Raw genomic sequence first — 8,036 nt, forward strand, 5'->3', positions numbered from 1 at the left:
GTGTGCTGTTAAGATGTAACTTTTAGTCTCCTAATGCTCTCTGCAGGCTGTTTGATAATAGTCCTTTTCTTCAGATATGATTGTTCTCTTATCTTTTCTTTGCAGCAAGGCCCAGTGGCCTAATGGATAAGGCATCAGCCTCCGAAGCTTGGGATTGTGGGTTCGAGTCACATGTGGGTCGTATGATATTTTCTTAAATGGCCATATTGTGATTATGGTGGTATCTAGATTAGCATAATCATGAAGGTCATGTAATTGTCTTCAGCAAGATGAAAGACAATCGAGCCAAACTTGGCCAGCACCATCTTGGCACCTGTGAAAAGAACCAAGATCAAATGAGATCATCTATCTGCCTATGGTTCTCTGATGACATAAGGGTACTTAAACAGTTCTGCAGGAGACAAGAGAAAAAAATGGAGAGAGTCAGATACTGCGACTCAGAAAAGGTAAAATATAAGATATGTCTATCTAGATATTAGATGCTGACTCACAAGGAGAAATCGGCCTACTTCCCCAACAAAATTGAGGCAGACGCAAACTCCTCAAAACAACTGTTTGCGTCTATCAAATAACTCACCACTGACACTTCCTCCTTGCCTAAATACTGTAGGCAATCCTTTAGTAACTCTGTGGCAGAGGCCTTCTGCCTCAAAGTTAAAGACGTTTACAATAACTTCTCCTCTCTTACAACTACATCCTCATCAGCTGTGCTATTTCCAATTCAAACTGATATGGGTTCCTCGCTTAGCCACTTCATGCCACCTTCTATGTTTGAGCTTACGAAACTGATCAAAACATCTAAATTGGGCTCGCCTTGCACCCCTTGCCCTCCTATAGTTGCCATCCTTGCCGCACAGACTATTAGGCCAATACTGGCTGACATTATCCAAACAATGTGCCAGTCAGGAGTATTCCATTCAGTCTGAAAGCAGAGTTGGCTCTAACATTAATTTTAAAAATCTTACCTCGATCAACGAGACCCTTGCAGCTATCGACCCATCTCCTGTCTTCCACTGCCGGCCATGATCATTGTAAAGGTGCTGGACAAACATTAGGTGGAGCAAATTCTCACTAACAACCAATTCGGCTTTCGTGCCGAGCACACTACGGTAACTGCCCACATTAAAGTGACTGAGCAGATGAGTATGTCACTTGATCAGGGAAGCAGAGCCGCCCTGATCCTGTTTGATCTGTCAGCAGTCTTTGAGACTGTAAATCACGGGCTGCTGATGGATCGCTTGGGTAGGATATGGGTGACCAGAACAGGTTGGGAGTTGTTAAACTCGTACCTCACTGGTCAAGAGCAATCAGTAAGACTTGGTGACTTTATCTCTACTTCTTTCTCTCTTCCCTGTGGGGTCCCCCAGGGGTCCTCACTTAGCCCTACTCTATAATATATGTCACCCCTTTGGCAGAACTGATTTGATCTCATGGTGTTGCATTGACATCATATTCTGATTGTATGCAAATCATTGTTTCACTCGCTATTGAGGACACGGATGTTGCCACCAGAATCTGTGACTGCAAGAAGGCAGTCAGTCTGCCGATAGCTATGAAATGCCACAAACTCAACTCTTGTAAAACAGAGGTGTTGCTGGTTGGGGCTCAGGTGGTGTACTCCTTCGCTTTAGCCGTTCCTCTTCTCCATTTAGAAATCTTGCTTCCTGGCATACAAAGGTAAGCTGCATCTCTGCAGATGACCGACTTAAATTCAGTGGTAACAAATCCACACTGCAGAGAGATCTTTCTACAGATCCAGAAGTCATCGCATTCTCTGCAAGGAATCCCTTCCCTTATATTCTGACATCACATTTAACATTAGCAGCTTCCCTTTGCATCCAAGGTGACCTTCTTCTCTTTAGAAATTTGAGAGTTGACTGTGTGCTCTCCAGAGATAGGCACCCCTTGGTTTGAGAGAATATGCATCGGTAAATAATTAAAAAAAGAAAATTCTTTTATTTGTGTTTACTCATTGAAACATCACTAAATGCAATCATTGATGCCAACCAGCAGAACCTTCAGTACCGGTTGTGGAAACACACTGGGATATCACAGTTTAAGTATGGAATACAGAGGAACGTAGAAGATAATGAATAAAAATTATATTTTCATAGGGACACGAGTCAGGTACATCGTTGCTTTCCAAAACCTCCTTTGTGAGCTACGCCCACTCTCTATATTCTTCTGGGAACTTCCATCAGTGCAGTCCATTGGACATCTACGATCCTCTGCCACTGGGGCTGGGCAAACTTTAAGTTATGCTTCTGAAATCCTACATGTTTGTGTAATTCTTTAGTCTTAACAAAATGTCACATGAGCAATTTTGCCTAACATTTTTTAAGCAGAGTGCAACTTGCCAAAGACGTCTCACAATATATCTGAGGGAGTGTGGTTTACAATGAAAATGTGTTGCAGAAAGACAATTTGTGTTAGTGCTAGTTTCCTGTTTTATTTGGAGAGTTGTTTTCACATGAGGGGTGCGTTTGCTTAAACAATGTCATGCAAGAACCCGGAAAAAACATTTCCCTCTGACATTGCTGTTTTGAGTAATGCCAGACAATGTTTAAGGAATTTAACAAATTCTGTGTAGAAAAATGGATACACTGTCGCACATCTCTGCTTGTATGGGAATCTCCGTCCGAAGAGTACAGAGGCCAGCATCAAGACATCAAAGAGCTGACCATCCTTGAATTCATTGGCCCCAGTCATCAGAGAGCTGACCATCCTTGAATCCATTGGCCCCAGTCACCAGAGATCTGACTTCCCTTGAATCGAGAGGCCCCACTTATTCATCAAAGTAATGACTGTCCTTGAGTTTCGGATTCCGTATTCAGAGAGATGCTGCTCCTTGATGCCGAGGCCACCAACCTCCCGTAGGGAGAATGTTTACCTTAGTTCAGAGGACACCATCTTCCCTGGATAAACCTGCAATCTGTGAGTTCAAATGTCACCATGCTCACCCTTGAAGAGAGGGTTTGCCTGCTTGACCCTTTCCCTTCATTGTTTACTGGTATTACAGTGCACCCTAGTGGGCCAACATCTTCTTTGGGCCATTACAAGAGTGAATTTATAAAACAATAGGGAGTCATGAAATCACACGTAATTTACAGGGTGTATCTCTTCCTGCCGCCCCTGCCTTCTTATAAGATTATCTATCATTTTGATGTCAGACTGTCCATGGCTTAATATTCCGGAGGCAGGACAGACACTCTGTTCTACACAATCTAATCTAGAAGCAATAACCACAATGCCAGGACCTGAAGTGTTTTGTAATGTCGGTATATCTCCATTCCTGGCTTCTTACCCCTGCCATGCTTTAATTACTTGCCATTGGCATACTGACTCTTTGGATGTGGTCAGTGTGCTGTTAAGATGTAACTTTTAGTCTCCTAATGCTCTCGGCAGGCTGTTTGATAATAGTCCTTTTCTTCAGTTATGATTGTTCTCTTATCTCTTCTTAGCATCAAGGCCCAGTGGCCTAATGAATAAGGCATCACCCTCCGAAGCTGGGGATTGTGGGTTCGAGTCCCACCTGGGTCGTATGATATTTTCTTAAATGGCCATATTGTGATTATGGTGGTATCTAGATTAGCATAATCATGAAGGTCATGTAATTGTCTCCAGCAAGATGAAAGACAACCGAGCCAAACTTGGCCAGCACCATCTTGGCACCTGTGAAAAGGACCAAGATCAAATGAGATCATCTACCTGCCTATGGTTCTCTGATGACATAAGGGCACTTAAACAGTTCTGCAGGAGACAAGAGAAAAGATGGAGAGAGTCAGATACTGCGACTCAGAAAAGGTAAAATATAAGATATGTCTATCTAGATATTAGATGCTGACTCACAAGGAGAAATCGGCCTACTTCCCCAATAAAATTGAGGCAGACGCAAACTCCTCAAAACAACTGTTTCCCTCTATCAAATAACTCACCACTGACACTTCCTCCTTGCCTAAATACTGTAGGCAATACTTTAGTAACTCTGTGGCAGAGGCCTTCTGCCTCAAAGTTAAAGACGTTTACAATAACTTCTCCTCTCTTACAACTACATCCTCATCAGCTGTGCTATTTCCAATTCAAACTGATATGGGTTTCTCGCTTAGCCACTTCATGCCACCTTCTATGTTTGAGCTTACGAAACTGATCAAAACCTTTAAATTGGGCTCGCCATGCACCCCTTGCCCTCCTATATTTGCCATCCTTGCCGCACAGACTATTAGGCCAATACTGGCTGACATTATCCAAACAATGTGCCAGTCAGGAGTATTCCATTCAGTCTGAAAGCAGAGTTGGCTCTAACATTAATTTTAAAAATCTTACCTCGATCAACGAGACCCTTGCAGCTATCGACCCATCTCCTGTCTTCCACTGCCGGCCATGATCATTGTAAAGGTGCTGGACAAACATTAGGTGGAGCAAATTCTCACTAACAACCAATTCGGCTTTCGTGCCGAGCACACTACGGTAACTGCCCACATTAAAGTGACTGAGCAGATGAGTATGTCACTTGATCAGGGAAGCAGAGCCGCCCTGATCCTGTTTGATCTGTCAGCAGTCTTTGAGACTGTAAATCACGGGCTGCTGATGGATCGCTTGGGTAGGATATGGGTGACCAGAACAGGTTGGGAGTTGTTAAACTCGTACCTCACTGGTCAAGAGCAATCAGTAAGACTTGGTGACTTTATCTCTACTTCTTTCTCTCTTCCCTGTGGGGTCCCCCAGGGGTCCTCACTTAGCCCTACTCTATAATATATGTCACCCCTTTGGCAGAACTGATTTGATCTCATGGTGTTGCATTGACATCATATTCTGATGGTATGCAAATCATTGTTTCACTCGCTATTGAGGACACGGATGTTGCCACCAGAATCTGTGACTGCAAGAAGGCAGTCAGTCTGCCGATAGCTATGAAATGCCACAAACTCAACTCTTGTAAAACAGAGGTGTTGCTGGTTGGGGCTCAGGTGGTGTACTCCTTCGCTTTAGCCGTTCCTCTTCTCCATTTAGAAATCTTGCTTCCTGGCATACAAAGGTAAGCTGCATCTCTGCAGATGACCGACTTAAATTCAGTGGTAACAAATCCACACTGCAGAGAGACCTTTCTACAGATCCAGAAGTCATCGCATTCTCTGCAAGGAATCCCTTCCCTTATATTCTGACATCACATTTAACATTAGCAGCTTCCCTTTGCATCCAAGGTGACCTTCTTCTCTTTAGAAATTTGAGAGTTGACTGTGTGCTCTCCAGAGATAGGCACCCCTTGGTTTGAGAGAATATGCATCGGTAAATAATTAAAAAAAGAAAATTCTTTTATTTGTGTTTACTCATTGAAACATCACTAAATGCAATCATTGATGCCAACCAGCAGAACCTTCAGTACCGGTTGTGGAAACACACTGGGATATCACAGTTTAAGTATGGAATACAGAGGAACGTAGAAGATAATGAATAAAAATTATATTTTCATAGGGACACGAGTCAGGTACATCGTTGCTTTCCAAAACCTCCTTTGTGAGCTACGCCCACTCTCTATATTCTTCTGGGAACTTCCATCAGTGCAGTCCATTGGACATCTACGATCCTCTGCCACTGGGGCTGGGCAAACTTTAAGTTATGCTTCTGAAATCCTATATGTTTGTGTAATTCTTTAGTCTTAACAAAATGTCACATGAGCAATTTTGCCTAACATTTTTTAAGCAGAGTGCAACTTGCCAAAGACGTCTCACAATATATCTGAGGGAGTGTGGTTTACAATGAAAATGTGTTGCAGAAAGACAATTTGTGTTAGTGCTAGTTTCCTGTTTTATTTGGAGAGTTGTTTTCACATGAGGGGTGCGTTTGCTTAAACAATGTCATGCAAGAACCCGGAAAAAACATTTCCCTCTGACATTGCTGTTTTGTGTAATGCCAGACAATGTTTAAGGAATTTAACAAATTCTGTGTAGAAAAATGGATACACTGTCGCACATCTCTGCTTGTATGGGAATCTCCGTCCGAAGAGTACAGAGGCCAGCATCAAGACATCAAAGAGCTGACCATCCTTGAATTCATTGGCCCCAGTCATCAGAGAGCTGACCATCCTTGAATCCATTGGCCCCAGTCACCAGAGATCTGACTTCCCTTGAATCGAGAGGCCCCACTTATTCATCAAAGTAATGACTGTCCTTGAGTTTCGGATTCCGTATTCAGAGAGATGCTGCTCCTTGATGCCGAGGCCACCAACCTCCCGTAGGGAGAATCTTTACCTTAGTTCAGAGGACACCATCTTCCCTGGATAAACCTGCAATCTGTGAGTTCAAATGTCACCATGCTCACCCTTGAAGAGAGGGTCTGCCTGCTTGACCCTTTCCCTTCATTGTTTACTGGTATTACAGTGCACCCTAGTATGCCAACATCTTCTTTGGGCCATTACAAGAGTGAATTTATAAAACAATAGGGAGTCATGAAATCACACGTAATTTACAGGGTGTATCTCTTCCTGCCGCCCCTGCCTTCTTATAAGATTATCTATCATTTTGATGTCAGACTGTCCATGGCTTAATATTCCGGAGGCAGGACAGACACTCTGTTCTACACAATCTAATCTAGAAGCAATAACCACAATGCCAGGACCTGAAGTGTTTTGTAATGTCGGTATATCTCCATTCCTGGCTTCTTACCCCTGCCATGCTTTAATTACTTGCCATTGGCATACTGACTCTTTGGATGTGGTCAGTGTGCTGTTAAGATGTAACTTTTAGTCTCCTAATGCTCTCGGCAGGCTGTTTGATAATAGTCCTTTTCTTCAGTTATGATTGTTCTCTTATCTCTTCTTAGCATCAAGGCCCAGTGGCCTAATGGATAAGGCATCACCCTCCGAAGCTGGGGATTGTGGGTTCGAGTCCCACCTGGGTCGTATGATATTTTCTTAAATGGCCATATTGTGATTATGGTGGTATCTAGATTAGCATAATCATGAAGGTCATGTAATTGTCTCCAGCAAGATGAAAGACAATCGAGCCAAACTTGGCCAGCACCATCTTGGCACCTGTGAAAAGGACCAAGATCAAATGAGATCATCTACCTGCCTATGGTTCTCTGATGACATAAGGGCACTTAAACAGTTCTGCAGGAGACAAGAGAAAAGATGGAGAGAGTCAGATACTGCGACTCAGAAAAGGTAAAATATAAGATATGTCTATCTAGATATTAGATGCTGACTCACAAGGAGAAATCGGCCTACTTCCCCAATAAAATTGAGGCAGACGCAAACTCCTCAAAACAACTGTGTCCCTCTATCAAATAACTCACCACTGACACTTCCTCCTTGCCTAAATACTGTAGGCAATCCTTTAGTAACTCTGTGGCAGAGGCCTTCTGCCTCAAAGTTAAAGACGTTTACAATAACTTCTCCTCTCTTACAACTACATCCTCATCAGCTGTGCTATTTCCAATTCAAACTGATATGGGTTTCTCGCTTAGCCACTTCATGCCACCTTCTATGTTTGAGCTTACGAAACTGATCAAAACCTTTAAATTGGGCTCGCCATGCACCCCTTGCCCTCCTATATTTGCCATCCTTGCCGCACAGACTATTAGGCCAATACTGGCTGACATTATCCAAACAATGTGCCAGTCAGGAGTATTCCATTCAGTCTGGAAGCAGAGTTGGCTCTAACATTAATTTTAAAAATGTTACCTCGATCAACGAGACCCTTGCAGCTATCGACCCATCTCCTGTCTTCCACTGCCGGCCATGATCATTGTAAAGGTGCTGGACAAACATTAGGTGGAGCAAATTCTCACTAACAACCAATTCGGCTTTCGTGCCGAGCACACTATGGTAACTGCCCACATTAAACTGACTGAGCAGATGAGTATGTCACTTGATCAGGGAAGCAGAGCCGCCCTGATCCTGTTTGATCTGTCAGCAGTCTTTGAGACTGTAAATCACGGGCTGCTGATGGATCGCTTGGGTAGGATATGGGTGACCAGAACAGGTTGGGAGTTGTTAAACTCGTACCTCACTGGTCAAGAGCAACCAGTAAGACTTG

General features: G+C 43.3%; 1 non-coding gene across 1 annotated transcript; it reads left to right on the forward strand.

The window, feature by feature from the left end:
• The first annotated feature begins 6,825 nt into the window (after nucleotides 1-6,825).
• TRNAR-CCG (transfer RNA arginine (anticodon CCG)) lies at nucleotides 6,826-6,898 on the forward strand. Its single transcript has one exon. It is a non-coding gene; the product is annotated as a tRNA-Arg (tRNA).
• Nucleotides 6,899-8,036: the final 1,138 nt, after the last annotated feature.

Source organism: Lissotriton helveticus, chromosome 5_1, assembly GCF_964261635.1.
Source record: "Lissotriton helveticus chromosome 5_1, aLisHel1.1, whole genome shotgun sequence".
Classification (NCBI taxonomy): domain Eukaryota; kingdom Metazoa; phylum Chordata; class Amphibia; order Caudata; family Salamandridae; genus Lissotriton; species Lissotriton helveticus.